The sequence below is a fragment of the Schistocerca nitens genome, chromosome 8 (assembly GCF_023898315.1).
Source record: "Schistocerca nitens isolate TAMUIC-IGC-003100 chromosome 8, iqSchNite1.1, whole genome shotgun sequence".
Classification (NCBI taxonomy): Eukaryota; Metazoa; Arthropoda; class Insecta; order Orthoptera; family Acrididae; genus Schistocerca; species Schistocerca nitens.
Genome location: NC_064621.1, coordinates 596657589 through 596676482, shown reverse-complemented (window position 1 = coordinate 596676482; position 18894 = coordinate 596657589). Strand labels below are relative to the sequence as shown.

Here is an 18894-nt window from a genome sequence, read left to right as displayed (position 1 = left end):
ATACGTGCATGAATGTGCACTAATGTTTATTTATTTATTTATTTATTTATTTATGCATTTATTTTACCTGGCAAGATTAGGGCCTTCAGGCCCTCTCTTACACCTAACCAGGCATACTCAGATTCAACAAATTTCAGTTTCTACAGAACATTAAGGACATATTACATGTTATACAGTATTAATGTTAAGCAATGAAAGTAATTACAAACTGACAGAAAATGGCGTATATTTTCGGTTGTTTGAAGAATACTTTCTCGATTATACTATTTTGGGCAACGGCCTTGCCGCAGTGGATACACCGGTTCCCGTCAGATCACCGAAATTAAGCGCTGTCGGGCGTGGCCGGCACTTGGATGGGTGACCATCTGGGCCGCCATGAGCTGTTGCCATTCTTTGGGGTGCACTCGTGATGCCAACTGAGGAGCTACTCGACCGAATAGTAGCGGCTCCGGTCAAAGAAAACCATCATAACGACTGGGAGAGCAGTGTGCTGACCACACGCCCTTCCTATCCGCATCCTTTTCTGAGGATGACACGGCGGTCGGATGGTCCCGATAGGCCACTTCTGGCCTGAAGATTTCCATCTTTTATACTATTTTAACCAACCACATTTTACATGTTGCAAGTGGGCACAGAAATTCTGTTTACATATTCTGTTTTTGTTATTATTATGATCTTGTGTCACAGAACTGTCGACAGAGAGTACTTTAAAGTGTGAAAAACTTCTCCTAAAAATCGTTTGTCGGTACACTATGTGATCAAAAGTATCCGGACACTACCAAAACATAAGTTTTTCATATTAGATGCATTGTGCTGCCACCTACTGTCAGGTACTCAATATCAGCGACCTCAGTAATCGTTATACATCGTGAGAAAGCAGAATGTGGCGCTCCGCGGAACTCACGGACTTCGAACGTGGTCAGGTGATTGGATGCCACTTGTGTCACACGTATGTACGCGAGATTTCCACACTCCTAAACATCCCTAGGTCCACTGTTTCCGATGTGATAGTGAAGTAGAAACGTGAAGGGACACGTAGAGCACGAAAGCGTACAGGCCGACCTCGTCTGTTGACTGACAGAGACCGACGACAGTTGAAGAGGGCCGTAATGTGTAATAGGCAGACATCTATCCAGACCATCACACAGGGATTCCAGACTGCATCAGGATCCACTGCAAGTACTATGACAGTTGGGCGGGAGGTGAGAAAACTTGGATTTCATGGTCGAGCGTCTGCTCATAACCCACACATCACACCGGTAAATGCCAAAAGACGCCTCGCTTGGTGTAAGGAGCGTAAACATTTTATTATTGAACAATGGAAAAACATTGTGTGGAGTGACGAATCACGGTACAATATGTGGCTATCCGATGGCAGGGTGTGGGTATGGCGAATGCCCGGTGAACGTCATCTGCCAGCGTGTGTAGTGCCAACAGTAAAATTCGGAGGCGGTGGTGTTATAGTGTGGTCGTGTTTTTTATGGAGGGGGCTTGCACACCTTGTTGTTTTGCGTATCACTATCACTGCACAGGCCTACAATGGTGTTTTAAGCACCTTCTTGCTTTCCACTGTTGAAGAGCAATTCGGGGATGGTGATTGCATCTTTCAACATGATCGAGCACCTGTTCATAAAGCACGGCTTGTGGCGGAGTGGTTACACGACAATAACATCCCTGTAATGGAATGGCCTGCTATAAGTCCTGACCTCAATCCTATAGAACACCTTTGGGATGTTTTGGAAGGCCGACTTCATGCCAGGCTTCACCGACCGACATCGATACCTCTCCTCAGTGCAGCACTCCGTGAAGAATGGGCTGCCATTCCCCAAGAAACCTTCCAGCACCTGATTGAACGTATTCCTGCGAGAGTCTAAGCTGTCATCAAGGCTAGGGGTGGGCCAACACCATGTAGAATTCCAGCTTTACCGATGGAGGGCTCCACGAACTTGTAAGTCATTTTCAGCCAGGTGTCTGGAAATTTTTGATCACATAGTGTATATCTTCACACCAAACGACGTAACCTGGTAAGTGAAACAGTCGGACGACTAGAATACGGAGACCCCTAAAATCTGACAGCCGTTCGTGTGAATTAAGGTTAGTGATAATATAGGTCAGTTAGTGCTCTTTCTGCAGTCCTGTATCACGTTACTTTCATTGATTTTTAGTTCAAGCACAGTGTCTCTTTACATTATATCGACTACCATATTACATCTCATTTCTGTTAAGTTTTATGCGTATATTAGGTTTCCAGTTTCCACCATTAAGTACAGTGCAGATTATATTTTCCCATCTGCTGTGCGGAAACATTTTACTGAAACAGACACATGGTGTGTCGCTAAATTGTATTATATTCAGAGTTTACCATGTACTGCATTTTAGTTTTTAACGTGAGCTATCATACTTCATAATCAACTTCGGAACATTCTGCACAAGTTAATGCTTGCAACAACGGGTAACCGTCAGTTCAGCTTTCTGGTTATATTGCCCTTCCCAGTTAGTGAAACAAGAAGTAAAAGCACTATGCTAGCGTGGTCAGTTTCACTGTACATGCTGTATAATTAGGCAGTGATCCAAAAATTTCGTTCCATTTTGATTATGGTGGCACTTATTGTAAACACTGGTTTTTTATTGCTATTTGAGTGGAACTAACAAGAGTAAACTGTCATAGTTTCAGTGTCTTGAGTAATGGTGATTACGTTGCTTGGATAGCTGTTCAAAAATCGAGGCACGTAGCATTTGTTACTGATTAAATTAGTGAAATATTTTTTTATTAAACGTTACCTTCACGTACTAAATGTAAGCGAAGTAATACATTTAAAAATGTGGTTCCCGGGTTCGATTCCCGGCGGGGTCAGGAATTTTCTCTGCCTCGTGATGGCTGGGTGTTGTGTGCTGTCCTTAGGTTAGTTAGGTTTAAGTAGTTCTAAGTTCTAGGGGACTTATGACCACAGCAGTTGAGTCCCATAGTGCTCAGAGCCATTTGAACCATTTAAAAATGTGAGTGTATACTACTGAATAGGGATCCCGTATTTTATCAGCTATATGGGCCTTGCCTAACCTTAAACTGTCCCTTAGGAAATCTGTAACATGAATACCCATATTCCATAATTCAACTTATGGTCTGTGGTGGTGATTACTTTGTGTACCACTCTCTCTCCAGCCCTATTCCATACACAACTGGTGCACGACTGTTGAGCTAAATCGTCTCTGTTTCTAACTTCACGACCTTTTCGCGAGACATGTACAGGAGGAAACAAGATGCTGTTTCATTCTTCTAGGAACATAAACTCTCGGAATTTTGACAGCGAAAAATACCGTGATGCATGTATGCTCTCGAAATTCTAACAGTAACATAATGACTACGAGACAATCACGAAGCTTACTGATCCTCTTTGGATCTATAGAAATTCTATCAGGTAGGACAAACTGAGAAGCAATAGTCAAATACACTACTCAAAAGAATTATGGAAACATTGGTTTGGGGGGTCTGCCATACTCCACTCAGCAATAATTGAGGACTTTTTATGTTATCAGAAAATATCCTTATTTTTTACATATTAAGTAGTCCGCCCCCGGAAGATAAGTGGTCAGCGCGACAGAATATCAATTCTAAGGGCCCTAGTTCGATTCCTGGCTGGATCGGAGATTTTCTCCGCTCAGGGGCTGGGTGTTGTGTTGTCCTAATCATCATCATTTCATCCCCATCGACGCGCAAGTCACCGAAGTGGCGTCAAATCGAAAGACTTGCACCCGGCGAACGGTCTATCCGACGGGAGGCCCGAGTCACACGACATTTTTACAAATTAAGTACACAACAAAACATTATTACATTCTCGATACTTGCATTCGGGAGGACGACGGTTCGATCCCGCGTCCGGCCATCTTGATTTAGGTTTTCCATGATTTCCCTAAACCGCTTCACGCAAATGCCGGGATGGTTTCTCGTGGTCGTGCGGTAGCGTTCTCGCTTCCCACGCCCGGGTTCCCGGGTTCGATTCCCGGCGGGGTCAGGGATTTTCTCTGCCTCGTGATGGCTGGGTGTTGTGTGCTGTCCTTAGGTTAGTTAGGTTTAATTAGTTCTAAGTTCTAGGGGACTGATGACCATGGATGTTAAGTCCCATAGTGCTCAGAGCCATTTGAACCATTTGAACCGGGATGGTTCCTCTGGCAGGGCATGGCCGACTTCCTTCCCCATCCATCCCTAATCCAATGAGACTGATGACCTCGCTGTTTGGTCTCTTCTCCCAAATCACTCCATTCTCGACAGCTGCGTAAAACAACTTAAATGTCCGACAGGTGTCGAAAACAAAGTGAAAGCAATCATTCATTCCGTCATCCTGGGTGCTTTTCATTGGACTTTGCGAGCTTCAACAACGTGTATGCCCTCAATGAGCGTTTATCGCTGAGTGACACCTACGTGGCATACTCCGTATAAGTCTGCGGAAGTCACCCTGTGGTATCCATGAGAGTTCTTGTAGAGTCTGTATTGCAGCAGGACGACCACGAACAAGTCTGTCAAGCATGTCCCACATGTGCACCTTGGTAGGTCGAGACTCACCGCCGGTCATTCCACTATTTCAGTCTCTTATGTTATGCAATACATCCATGCTGACGCCCACCACATCGTCCTGGTTGGTATTACAAGGAGTTCAGTAACATCAACGCTGCAGACACCACATGGTCTAACCGGATCTGTTCCATGTATTGCCTGGAGATAAGGCGATCATGGACAACGACAAGGTCCATATTGTTGTCAACACTGAAGGTTCCAAACGGTTCAAATGGCTCTGAGCACTTTGGGACTTAACATCTGAGGTCATCAGTCCCCTAGAACTTAGAACTACTTAAACCTAACTAACGTAAGGACATCACACACATCCATGCCCGAGGCAGGATTCGAACCTGCGACAGTAGCGGTCGTGCGGTTCCAGACTAGAGCGCGTAGAACCGCTCGGCCACCCCGGCCGGCACTGAAGGTTCCCCACAGCATCACAGAACCTTGGAATTCTGCTGATTTCCTGAAAAACACCTGACAGGGAGCGCTCACAACGAGTCTCCGCACACTAAGACGCTCATCACCTGGCATCGGAGGTATCTGGATTCGACTGTGAATAACACGTTTCGCCAGTGACGAGGTTGCCAGTTGACAAAGGAACAGCAGAACTGAAAGCGAGATACAAGATGTGTCAACCGGGGTACTCGGAACATAACATCTGGGCCATATAGTCCTTACTCGTAACCTTGCAGTGCTCTGGCGCCGCAACGCAACGATGGCCGGATATCGGTCTTCACGTGGGGTTGTAATGCGTCAGCGACCTTGTCCAGCTCACCTTTTGCAATGACCTGTGTCTTTCTAACGTATCCACAAACTATGGATGAACATGGAGAGGCATTGGCGTCTGCACCAACATGACCGGAAGTCTATACTTTTTGGATCAAACATGCCGCCCTTGCAACTTGCGCTGCATTAATATTTCTCATTGCACGTGTTCGGTTGATTACAACGTCCACAAATGCCAACTGCCAACTGTGTGCCTCACTAGAAAACACTGGGATACTGATAATCACTTCCTTGTGAAGGGTCGCCTGACACTGTAATGCATAACATAGGCAGTAAGTGGAGAAAGATTTTCTTACCTACATTGAAATCGAAGATCTCAACCCACCAATAAGACCACATGTACCGCCTGTATCAAAATAGATTTAACATAATGGACGTTGATATATTTGTTTCCCGAATTCTTCTCAAGGATGTATTAGTTAAACGAGCGCCTTTTAAGCTATCCCCTTCGTGGATGGACAGTACTTCCTAAGGTTTCTTCCAGTGAAGCCTCAGCCTGGCATCTACCTTCCGTACGATTAGTCTGGTGTGGCCGTTCAACTATCAAGCACTCTGTCCTCATACTCCTAAACATTTAGTGGATGTGACGTTTACAGTGTTAATTCGGAAATCGTTTAATGAAACAATAACGGGTCTTTCCACCTATTTATGCGTGACACTTTACTTTTATTTATGCTGAAGCTCATCTGCTACTCCCTGTACCAAGCGTCGATCCACTGAAGATTTCCCTTTGTTTCGCTACTATTTTCTAGCATTGCGAATTCTCTAGCTACAGTATGATCTGCGAACAGCCTCCTGCAGCTTCCGGCGTTATCTAATACGTCATTAAACCGTTAATTTATCGTTAATACACTGAGGCACCAAAGAAACTGGTATAGGCATGCGTATTCAAATACAGAGATATGTAAACAGACAGAATACTGCGCTGTTGTCGGCAACGTCTATGTAAGACAACAAGTGTCTGGCGCACCTGTTAGACCAGTTACTGCTGCTACAGTAGCAGGTTATCAAGAGTTAAGTGAGTTTGAACGTGGTGTTATACTCGGCTCACAAGCAATGGGACACAACATCTCCGAGGTAGCGGTGAAGTGGGGATTTTCCCATACGACCATTTCACGAATATACCGTGAATATCAGGAATCCGGTAAAACATCAAATCTCCGACATCACTGCGGCTGGAAAAAGATCCTGAAGAACGGGACCAAGGACGACTGAAGAGAATCGTTCAACGTAACGAAACGTCATCGATTTGGGCTTTTGGAGCCGAAGGTCTATTGATGTACTCTTGAGGACTGCAAGACACAAGGCTTTACGCCTCGCCTGGGCCCGTCAACACCGACATTGGACTGTTGATGACTGGAAACATGTTGCCTGGTCGAACGATTCTCATTTCAAGTTGTATCGAGTGGATGGACGTGTACGGGTATGGAGACAACCTCATGAACCCATCGACTCTGCATGTCCGCAGGGGACTGTTCAAGATGAGGGAGGCTTTGTAATGGTGGGGGCGTGTGCAGTTGGAATGATATGGGACCCCTGATACGTCTAGATACGACTTGGTCAGGTGACACTTACGTAAGCATCCTGTCTGATCACCTGCATCCATTCATGTACATTGTGCATTCCAACGGACTTGGGCAATTCCAGCAGGACAATACGACACCCCATACGTCCAGAATTGCTACAGAGTGGCTCCAGGAACACTATTCTGACTTTAAAAACTTCCGCTGGCCACCAAACTCCCCAGACATGAACATTATTGAGCATATTTTGACTAAAGTTCAGTCTTGATCACGTCATGTATTTTTTAATGATACAGGTAACCGGTTTCGGTTCTTTCTACAAAACCATCATCAGACCTGTGGATAAATTTTAAGAAATACTAGATACCAATCTTTAAATAAGATTAAAGTGTCTAATAATGTCAAAATTTAACAAGATAAAATAAAATAAATTATACCTATGGCTCCTTAGGATGGTAGGCGGAGCTCTCCTCGCTGCTACGCAGTCAACTGATGGTTATGAGTGCTGAGCATGAGCTTAAATATGCAGAGGCTCCGCCTACTTCCTGTCACACTACTTCACAACTGCCAATCAGCGTTCATAATATGACGCCATCGTCAAAGTATAAAAGTAGGAAATACACTAATAACATAAAATTGATTCATTTAAATGTCTGATTAACAGATAGTTAGTATGTCTACAGCTTATTTATATTTTGGATAAAAACAGTGAACTACGATTTGTAACAGTTGTGCCCTCTATGGGCAACCTTAATACTATTACAGTGCCACTTACATCAAAGATGTGAAAGTCCTTGGCGTTGTGGTATATATCGATTATACCGAGTCGCCTACATCACAATTGCATCTTTGTTGGATGCTGCAGAATCGTCTTATTTTAACTGTAGTTTTTATAGCAATATTCTTTATAGCAGTAGGGTAGCAGCCAAGAGTACGTTCCACATTATGTATATCTGAATAACTGATAAGACTACTGATTACAATTTTTTTTTTGTTGTGCGGCATATTTTACTACATTGCTTTTGCCATGGGTATAACTAGTCTTATATTTTTAAAAAACAAAAGAGTAGATGCTTTTATTATAAAATTTCGTCAAAAAGGTCGTAATAATATTTTTCGCGAAAATCTAATTGTTCATTGAGAAGCATTGATGATTTGGTTTTCAAATGAGCATATATCTCGATTTCTTCTAGGATATTCATAAGCAAGCCTTTATTTGCATAATGAAGAACTTGTAAATTCTGTTGTACTGTCCCCTCAGCATGATTATTGAATGCTATATGATGACCAAATACGGACTTTGTTCGTGAGGTACCCGATGTATGTTCTTTGTACCTTACTGCAAAATTTCGACCTGTTTGGCCGATATATATTTTCTCACAGTCTCTACATTGGATCTTGTACACTCCTGATCTGGTAGATTTTCCATTATCTTTACTTACGGTATGTCTTAATTTTTGTTGTAAAGTATTGTCAGTTGTAAATGCTATTGTTATTCCAGAATTTTTTAATAAATTAGTAATTCTATCTGATATGTTTCCCATATATGTCATCTTCATATATTTTGGATTACCTATTAGTGGAGTACTTTGTGATTGTTGTACTTTATTAAAAATGATATCTACCTGTCGTGTGTCGAAAGAGTTGGTTTTTGCAATTTGTTTTAAGATGGCCATTTCCTTTTTGATCTCATTAGCTTCTAGCGGTAATTTTAGTATTCGGTGTATCATAGACTTAAAAAATGCTTTTTTGTACTTGTCAGGATGACATGATGTGGCATTAATAATAACATCAGTGGTTGTAGGTTTCCTGTATATGGTGAATAAATGTTTCCCATTGTTATTAGTTATAGTGAGATCTAGGTAGTTAATAGATTTTCGATTTTCATGCTCAACTGTAAATTGTAACTTCGGATGTATAGAGTTTAATTTTATAGCAAGTTTCTCAATTTCATCTTTTGAACCATTATAAAGCAATAATGTATCGTCTACATATCGCTTGTAATATATGATTTTATTTGCGATATCAGGGTTATTTTTCAGGAATTGCATCTCAATGTGGTTCACGAAAATGTCTGCAACTGTCCCAGCTAAAGAATTTCCCATTGCTAAGCCATCTTTCTGACAATAGATTTTAGTATTAAAAGAGAAATAATTGTAATCTAAAGTGCATTCAAGCAGTTCTATAAATTCGATTATTTCGTCTTTAGTCATATTTTTGTATTGTATTAAGTTATCCCTAATTATATTAATCGTCTCATTAATGGGTATATTTGTATATAAATTTTTAATATCTAATGAGGCGAAACTTGCATTAGTTGGAATGTCTATATTGTGGATTTGTTGTGCTAGTTCATAACTGTTTTTGATACTGATATTGCTGTCATATGTATAGAATGCTTTCAAAATTTTATTAAGTTTCATGTTTAGTTTATATGAAGGACTACCTTTGTAGTTGACAATAGGTCGTATAGATTTCTCTTTTTTATGCAGTTTAATTTAGGTATTTGGGGAATCATATTTTTCATCATATTCTTTTCTTCAGGGGTCAAGAGGTGATTATTTTCATCGACTAATTTCTTGATCTTTAACTGGAACTTTGGAGTGGGGTCTTTAGTTACTTCAACGATCCCATATTCATTAAAACAATCTCATTTTTTAATGAAAATGGGATCGTTGAAGTAACTAAAGACCCCACTCCAAAGTTCCAGTTAAAGATCAAGAAATTAGTCGATGAAAATAAACACCTCTTGACCCCTGAAGAAAAGAATGTGATGAAAAATATGAATCCCCAAATACCTAAATTAAACTGCATAAAAAAGAGAAATCTATACGACCTATTGTCAACTACAAAAGTAGTCCTTCATATAAACTAAACATGAAACTTAATAAAATTTTGAAAGCATTCTATACATATGACAGCAATTTCAGTATCAAAAACAGTTATGAACTAGCACAACAAATCCACAATATAGACATTCCAACTAATGCAAGTTTCGCCTCATTAGATATTAAAAATTTATATACAAATATACCCATTAATGAGACGATTAATATAATTAGGGATAACTTAATACAATACAAAAATATGACTAAAGACGAAATAATCGAATTTATAGAACTGCTTGAATGCACTTTAGATTACAATTATTTCTGTTTTAATACTAAAATCTATTGTCAGAAAGATGGCTTAGCAATGGGAAATTCTTTAGCTGGGACAGTTGCAGACATTTTCGTGAACCACATTGAGACGCAATTCCTGAAAAATAACCCTGATATCGCAAATAAAATCATATATTACAAGCGATATGTAGACGATACATTATTGCTTTATAATGGTTCAAAAGATGAAATTGAGAAACTTGCTATAAAATTAAACTCTATACATCCGAAGTTACAATTTACAGTTGAGCATGAAAATCGAAAATCTGTTAACTACCTAGATCTCACTATAACTAATAACAATGGGAAACATTTATTCACCATATACAGGAAACCTACAACCACTGATGTTATTATTAATGCCACATCATGTCATCCTGACAAGTATAAAAAAGCATTTTTTAAGTCTATGATACACCGAATACTAAAATTACCGCTAGAAGCTAATGAGATCAAAAAGGAAATGGCCATCTTAAAACAAATTGCAAAAACCAACTCTTTCGACACACGACAGGTAGATATCATTTTTAATAAAGTACAACAATCACATAGTACTCCACTAATAGGTAATCCAAAATATATGAAGATGACATATATGGGAAACATATCAGATAGAATTACTAATTTATTAAAAAATTCTGGAATAACAATAGCATTTACAACTGACAATACTTTACAACAAAAATTAAGACATACCGTAAGTAAAGATAATGGAAAATCTACCAGATCAGGAGTGTACAAGATCCAATGTAGAGACTGTGAGAAAATATATATCGGCCAAACAGGTCGAAATTTTGCAGTAAGGTACAAAGAACATACATCGGGTACCTCACGAACAAAGTCCGTATTTGGTCATCATATAGCATTCAATAATCATGCTGAGGGGACAGTACAACAGAATTTACAAGTTCTTCATTATGCAAATAAAGGCTTACTTATGAATATCCTAGAAGAAATCGAGATATATGCTCATTTGAAAACCAAATCATCAATGCTGCTCAATGAACAATTAGATTTTCGCGAAAAATATTATTACGACCTTTTTGACGAAATTTTATAATAAAAGCACCTACTCTTTTGTTTTTTAAAAATATAAGACTAGTTATACCCATGGCAAAAGCAATGTAGTAAAATATGCCGCACAACAAAAAAAAATTGTAATCAGTAGTCTCATCAGTTATTCAGATATACATAATGTGGAACGTACTCTTGGCTGCTACCCTACTGCTATAAAGAATATTGCTATAAAAACTACAGTTAAAATAAGACGATTCTGCAGCATCCAACAAAGATGCAATTGTAATGTAGGCGACTCGGTATAATCGATATATACCACAACGCCAAGGACTTTCACATCTTTGATGTAAGTGGCACTGTAATAGTATTAAGGTTGCCCATAGAGGGCACAACTGTTACAAATCGCAGTTCACTGTTTTTATCCAAAATATAAATAAGCTGTAGACATACTAACTATCTGTTAATCAGACATTTAAATGAATCAATTTTATGTTATTAGTGTATTTCCTACTTTTATACTTTGACGATGGCGTCATATTATGAACGCTGATTGGCAGTTGTGAAGTAGTGTGACAGGAAGTAGGCGGAGCCTCTGCATATTTAAGCTCATGCTCAGCACTCATAACCATCAGTTGACTGCGCAGCAGCGAGGAGAGCTCCGCCTACCATCCTAAGGAGCCATAGGTATAATTTATTTTATTTTATCTTGTTAAATTTTGACATTATTAGACACTTTAATCTTATTTAAAGATTGGTATCTAGTATTTCTTAAAATTTATCCACAAGTCTGATGAAGGTTTTGTAGAAAGAACCGAAACCGGTTACCTGTATCATTAAAAAATACATGACGTGATCAAGACTGAACTTTAGTCAAAATATAACAATTAATTGATCACTGCTTTCCAAAAATGTCTACCAAATATTATTGAGCATATCTGGGATGCCTTCGAACGTGCAGTTCAGAAGAGATATCCACCCACTTGAACTCTTACAGACTTAGGGACAGCCCTGCAGAATTAATGGTGTCAGTTCCCTCCAGCATACTTCAGACATTAATCGAGTCCATACCACGTCATGTTGCGGTACTGCTGCGTGCTCACAGAGGCCCTACACGATATTGGGCGGGTGTGCCACTTTCTTTGGCTCTTCGGCGTATAATGCTCACTAATCCTTCTTTAGAGAAATACTTAGGTTTCCAAATTTTGTACACGACAGTAATACGTAAACAGTTTCCTCTCATATGTCGTTATAGAAGCATCACTGCGTTATGTCCGACGAATCCACAACATGTCGGAAGGCAAAATTAATTTCAATAAAGGCTTTTAATTTTTACAATGCTAATATTATTCTACGATTGCTCTCTGTACTGCTCTGTCCTACAGAGTCTGTTGAATGTGGAATTCGAACTTTTCACTGAAGTGAAACTGCAATGCTTGAACTTAAATGAATACGTTATAGCGCACAGGAAGCCTTTTAATAGACGTTTTATATTCTTCTTTTTATGATATCAGAAACAGCGGATGGTTCGCGAGAGGCAGACAGGAATTTCACGTGCCGCACGAGGCAACTGAGATGACGCATTCGTCGCCAGAGAGGCTTCACAACAAGCCGCTGCCCAGTGCTGCAGCCACCGAATCTTCTAACTGTGTGGACAGTCGATTCAATCCTTAGGCCTCTTTCACATTCAGCACTCTCTGATAGAACTAACTTCGTAAGCGAAAAAATCTAAGGAACTTGCAGTAGAAATAAAGCCAGCTAAACGCTTTGCTCGAATAAGTTCAAGATGTTCAAATGTGTGTGAATTCCTAAGAGACCAAAGTGCTGAGGTCAATGGCCCCTAGACTTACACACTACTTAAACTAACTTATGCTAAGAACAACACACACAGCCATGCCCGAGGGAGAAGCCGAACCTCCGGCGGGAGGGGCTGCGCAGTCCGTGACATGGCGCCTCAAACCGCGGGGCCACTCAGCGCGGCTTCGATTAAGCACTATGGCTGGTGTAATTGGCCCTTCCGACACTCGCAACTTCGAACTCTGACCCATCACTGAACTACCGAATTTCATTTATGACTGGTCTCTTCGAATTAGCCAATAGAAGCTCTTTTGACGGCTTGGAGCTACACGATAAAATCCGAACTTACAAGATTAGCTCTCGTAAACGAGCAAATAATTTCGTGAAAATTACGAGGGCTGTTCAATAAGTATGCAACACCTTTTTTTCCTCAGCCCATTTCGGTTGAAAAGGTGCGGAATTTGTTGTGCGACGTCGTGCAATATTTCCGATTCATCTCCTATAGTTCCATGGCGGCGCTAAAAGTAGCCTTCAAAATGACGTCTGTAACAGAGGTGCTTTCCAAGCAGAGAGCTGCCATTGCGTTTCTTTTGGCGGGAAACCAGAGCCTCGCAGATATTCATAGTCTCTTACAGAAAAGAGCACAGGTAGTCCCAGTTTTCAAGAAGGATCGTCGAACAGATGCGCAAAACTATAGGCCTATATCTCTGACATCGATCTGTTGTAGAATTTTAGAACATGTTTTATGCTCGCGTATCATGTCATTTCTGGAAACCTAGAATCTACTCTGCAGGAATCAACATGGATTCCGGAAACAACGATCGTGTGAGACCCAACTCGCTTTATTTGTTCATGAGACCCAGAAAATATTAGATACAGGCTCTCAGGTAGATGCCATTTTCCTTGACTTCCGGAAGGCGTTCGATACAGTTCCGCGCTGTCGCCTGATAAGCAAAGTAAGAGCCTACGTAATATCAGACCAGCTGTGTGGCCGGATAGAAGAGTTTTTAGCAAACAGAACACAGCATGTTGTTCTCAGTGGATAGGCGTCTACAGACGTTAAAGTAACCTCTGGGATACCACTGGGGAGTGTTATGGGACCATTGCTTTTCACAATATATATAAATGACCTAGTAGATAGTGTCGGAAGTTCCATGCGGCTTTTCGCGGATGATGCTGTAGTATACAGAGAAGTTGCAGCATTAGAAAATTGTAGCGAAATGCAGGAAGATCTGCAGCGGATAGGCACTTGGTGCAGGGAGTGGCAACTGACCCTTAACATAGACAAATGTAATGTATTGCGAATACATAGAAAGAAGGATTCTTTATTGTATGATTATATGATAGCGGAACAAACACTGGTAGCAGTTACTTCTGTAAAATATCTGGGAGTATGCGTACGGAACGATTTGAAGTGGAATGATCATATAAAATTAATTGTTGGTAAGGCGGGTGCCGGGTTGAGATTCATTGGGAGAGTCCTTAGAAAATTTAGTCCATCAACAAAGGAGGTGGCTTACAAAACACCCGTTCGACCTATACTTGAGTATTGCTCATCAGTGTGGGATCGGTACCAGGTCGGGTTGACAGAGGAGATAGAGAAGATCCAAAGAAGAGCGGCGCGTTTCGTCACGGGGTTATTTGGTAACCGTGACAGCGTTACGGAGATGTTTAGCAAACTCAAGTGGCAGACTATGCAAGAGAGGCGCTCTGCATCGCGGTGTAGCTTGCTGTCCAGGTTTCGAGAGGGTGCGTTTCTGGATGGGGTATCGAATATATTGCTTCCCCCTACTTATAGCTCCCGAGGAGATCACGAATGTAAAATTAGAGAGATTCGAGCGCGCACGGAGGCTTTCCGGCAGTCGTTCTTCCCGCGAACCATACGCGACTGGAACAGGAAAGGGAGGTAATGACAGTGGCAGGTAAAGTGCGCTCCGCCACACATCGTTGGGTGGGTTGTGGAGTATAAATGTAGACGTAGATGTAAATATAGACTTTCTACGCAGATCTGGCAGTGAACAAAAGCACGGAGAGTCGTTGGGCGAGCCTCTGTCATCGTCGCAACAAGGCCGCACGGACCTGTCGGCCGGCCACAAACAGCTGTGACTCCTGGAATGCTGGAACGTGCAGACGCTCACATTGCTACACGACTGCATATCTCTGTCGGCAGTGCTCACACACTCGCCCGCCAGTTGGGGTACTCAGAGATGTATGCCCGCTGGGTTCCTGGCGACCTAACTGAAGACCATACAGGGCAACGAAGAACCACCTGTGCGGAACTGCTCGCGCGTTACCAGGGTGATGGTCGTAAATCGTCACAGGCACCGAAGTCGAGCAGTACAGTAGCACCATGGAGCATTTGGGCTCCCCCAGTAGCCGGCTGGAGTGGCCGAGCGGTTCTAGGCGCTACAGTCTGGAACCGCGCAGGTTCGAATCCTGCCTCGGGCATGGATGTGTGTCATGTCCTTTGGTTAGTTAGGTTTCAGTAGTTCTAAGTTCTAGGGGACTGATGAACACAGCACTTAAGTCCCGTAGTGCTCAGAGCCATTTGAACCTCTCCCAGTAGGGTGGTGTAAGGCAGTCGCACTGAACGGAGATTATGTTGGGAAGTAGAGTTCTGTAGCCAAAAGAGTGGGTAATAATATGGTGGATTGGAATGCTGAATAAACCAACTTGCTCTCAGAACAAAATGCATTGCGTTACTTTTGAACGCCCTTCTTACTCTCTGTGAAGATTTCCTGGAGAGGAAAGGGCGCTGCATTCATATAATGCAATTTGTCATATGGCTAGAAATTTCGCAAGTTTCTGGAAGACAACGAGAATGACTTTAAATTACACTCCTCGAAATGGAAAAAAGAACACATTGACACCGGTGTGTCAGACCCACCATACTTGCTCCGGACACTGCGAGAGGCCTGTACAAGCAATGATCACACGCACGGCACAGCGGACACACCAGGAACCGCGGTGTTGGCCGTCGAATGGCGCTAGCTGCGCAGCATTTGTGCACCGCCGCCGTCAGTGTCAGCCAGTTTGCCGTGGCATACGGAGCTCCATCGCAGTCTTTAACACTGGTAGCATGCAGCGACAGCGTGGACGTGAACCGTATGTGCAGTTGACGGACTTTGAGCGAGGGCGTATAGTGGGCATGCGGGAGGCCGGGTGGACGTACCGCCGAATTGCTCAACACGTGGGGCGTGAGGTCTCCACAGTACATCGATGTTGTCGCCAGTGGTCGGCGGAAGGTGCACGTGCCCGTCGACCTGGGACCGGACCGCAGCGACGCACGGATGCACGCCAAGACCGTAGGATGCTACGCAGTGCCGTAGGGGACCGCACCGCCACTTCCCAGCAAATTAGGGACACTGTTGCTCCTGGGGTATCGGCGAGGACCATTCGCAACCGTCTCCATGAAGCTGCGCTACGGTCCCGCACACCGTTAGGCCGTCTTCCGCTCACGCCCCAACATCGTGCAGCCCGCCTCCAGTGGTGTCGCGACAGGCGTGAATGGAGGGACGAATGGAGACGTGTCGTCTTCAGCGATGAGAGTCGCTTCTGCCTTGGTGCCAATGATGGTCGTATGCGTGTTTGGCGCCGTGCAGGTGAGCGCCACAATCAGGACCGCATACGACCGAGGCACACAGGGCCAACACCCGGCATCATGGTGTGGGGAGCGATCTCCTACACTGGCCGTACACCACTGGTGATCGTCGAGGGGACACTGAATAGTGCACGGTACATCCAAACCGTCATCGAACCCATCGTTCTACCATTCCTAGACCGGCAAGGGAACTTGCTGTTCCAACAGGACAATGCACGTCCGCATGTATCCCGTGCCACCCAACGTGCTCTAGAAGGTGTAAGTCAACTACCCTGTCCAGCAAGATCTCCGGATCTGTCCCCCATTGAGCATGTTTGGGACTGGATGAAGCGTCGTCTCACACGGTCTGCACGTCCAGCACGAACCTGGTCCAACTGAGGCGCCAGGTGGAAATGGCATGGCAAGCCGTTCCACAGGACTACATCCAGCATCTCTACGATCGTCTCCATGGGAGAATAGCAGCCTGCATTGCTGCGAAAGGTGGATATACACTGTACTAGTGCCGACATTGTGCATGCTCTGTTGCCTGTGTCTATGTGCCTGTGGTTCTGTCAGTGTGATCATGTGATGTATCTGACCCCAGGAATGTGTCAATAAAGTTTCCCCTTCCTGGGACAATGAATTCACGGTGTTCTTATTTCAATTTCCAGGAGTGTACTTCTTAGAACTGTACATTTGCTATGTTTAGTCAAAGTATCTCTCTATGGAACCACAAAGATCGATATGTTCGCTAAGTGAATCCACTCCTGTCTAGAAGGCATGCACGTGTGTGGGTGTGTATCGCAAACGGCGATTAGGAGCAGGTAGTTACAATATCTAATTTAGCTCAGTGTAGAAATCTTACTAGATTTTCAACGTATCAGTGTGTGGTCCCGAAAGCACTTTTAACAGCAGCAGTATTACACCTTGCTTCACTAAAAATGTTGAGTGCAACATAGACAATGTATCAAATAGTGCAGTTGAAGACGTACGTTCATGGCTTGCAGGAAGTAAATTGATGCTAAATCACAGCGAGACTCAGTTTCTAACAAGCAATTCAACGAAAACTGATTTATGATTAAACAGAATGAGCATATGATTAGTGAGTCTGAACAATACGTATTCCTAGGTGATCATATACATGGTAGATTGTCATGGAATGCCCATGTACAGGATATTGTTCAAAAACTGACTGCTGATTTACTTATCATTAGAACAATATCTGCAACACGAAAATTAGTCTACTTTGCTTTTTAATTTACTTTACTTTTCTTTCGCTTGAGACAGATAACATTATATTCTGGGGTAATTATTCTCAGACTATTTTTGGACCAGAAACAGCCAGTTACAGCAATATTTGGTGTGTTCGCTATCCTCTTGTCGATCACTTGTTCACGAGTCTTGAAATTCGTACATTGGCCTCTCAATAAATATTTTCTTTGATATAGTTTGTTGTTAACAATATTGGCTTATTCCCAACAATAGTCGCTCTCACTCAGTAATACTAAACTGAAATCTAATGAGCATTTGGATCGCATCTCCTTGACTCTTGTGCAGTATTCTGCTGCATCCGTTTACAATAAGCTGTCGCAAAATTCAAGTCTAAACTGAAAAATTTTCTCATGGGTCACCTGTTCCATTCTGTCGGTAAATTCAAACTAAGCAAATTCTAAAATTATATTATTGATTACGCTAATCAGCAGCTTGTCGTCTACACAGAAACGGTATAAATTTTATTCGTTATTACCTTCTCTACTGTTAATCTCATGTACTGAGAGTCGCTCCATGATTATGAAGATGTGCTCCTGAATTAGGTCCTACGGAGCTAGACGTGTTAAATGTTGTTGTTGTTGTGGTCTTCAGTCCTGAGACTGGTTTGATGCAGCTCTCCATGATACTCTATCCTGTGTAAGCTTCTTCATCTCCCAGTACCTACTGTAACCTACATCCTTCTGAATCTGCTTAGTGTATTCATCTCTTGGTCTCCCTCTACGATTTTTACCCTCCACGCTGCCCTCCAATACTAAATTGGTGATCCCTTGATGCCTTAGAATATGTCCTACCAACCGACCCCTTCTTCTAGTCAAATTGTGCCACAAACTCCTCTTCTCCCCAATTCTATTCAGTACCTCCTCATTAGTTATGTGATCTACCCATCTAATCTTCAGCATTCTAATGTAGCGCCACATTTCGAAAGCTTCTATTCTCTTTTTGTCCAAGCTATTTGTCGTCCATGTTTCACTTCCATACATGGCTACACTCCATACATATACTTTCAGAAACGACTTCCTGACGCTTAAATCTATAATCTGTGTTAACGAATTTCTCTTCTTCAGAAACGCTTTCCTTCCCATTGCCAGCCTACATTTTATATCCTCTCTACTTCGACCATCATCTGTTATTTTGCTCCCCATATAGCAAAACTCCTTTACTACTTTAAGCGTCTCATTTCCTAATCTAATTCCCTCAGCATCACCC

The 18894-nt window shown here is 42.3% G+C and overlaps 1 pseudogene; it reads left to right on the top strand.

The window, feature by feature from the left end:
- Window positions 1-271: 271 nt before the first annotated feature.
- On the top strand, window positions 272-389 carry LOC126200123 (5S ribosomal RNA; annotated as a pseudogene).
- Window positions 390-18894: the final 18505 nt, after the last annotated feature.